Below are 620 nucleotides of genomic sequence, written 5' to 3' on the forward strand. Positions count from 1 at the left end.
TGAGCAAATAATTCCAATAAAACTCATGAAGGCCCTCCCCGCCTCCCTCCTTGCACCCCCCAAAGATACGCGAGTCCCCCCTGCGTCCCGAATCCGTTTTCTCTGTGACGTCATCAATCACCTGACGCAAGTAAACAAATCGCTGTCAAAGGTGTTGCAGAGGTGAGGGTGGCGACGGGAGGGACGGAATCGCGTTGTGGACGTTTGTTTGGCGTCAGGACAACGTTTAATACTCAAGTCTAGTATTAGCCGAGGCCTCGAGTCTAGGGGGCTGATACTCTAGGAGTGCCAAGAGGGAAGAGGTGAGGGTTTTTTCAATATTGACGATCTGGGTGATGATGAAAGTTTAATCATCAAGGTTGTCTTGTTGGTGTTAAAGGCTATGCTGGTATTTGTATTTTTGGTGGGAATTCGTTTTCGAGGGAGGAATTTAGGGAAGAAAGAAGGAGAAATGCTTCAGGGGTAATTTCTGTTCTCGGGAAAGAGAGGTAAAAGTCCGTATCCAAAGTTATGGTCTAGGGTCCAAGGTCGGGAATGTATTTTAGATGAAATATGTTGTCCAGACCTCCTACAGTTGGTAAATTTTTTTTATAGTTCTGTACAGATACCCAACCATGCAA

General features: G+C 46.0%; 1 protein-coding gene across 1 annotated transcript in view; it reads left to right on the forward strand.

Moving 5' to 3' along the window:
- The first annotated feature begins 19 nt into the window (after nucleotides 1-19).
- Nucleotides 20-620, forward strand: part of LOC119585266 (ras-related protein Rab-9A-like) — a 10572-nt gene continuing 9971 nt past the window's right edge. Inside the window, exon 1 of the mRNA XM_037933941.1 lies at nucleotides 20-302. The gene's annotated coding sequence lies outside the window, so the exon portion shown is untranslated. The remainder of the gene's footprint in view (nucleotides 303-620) is intronic.

This window comes from Penaeus monodon, chromosome 19 (genome assembly GCF_015228065.2).
Source record: "Penaeus monodon isolate SGIC_2016 chromosome 19, NSTDA_Pmon_1, whole genome shotgun sequence".
In the NCBI taxonomy this organism is placed as follows: domain Eukaryota; kingdom Metazoa; phylum Arthropoda; class Malacostraca; order Decapoda; family Penaeidae; genus Penaeus; species Penaeus monodon.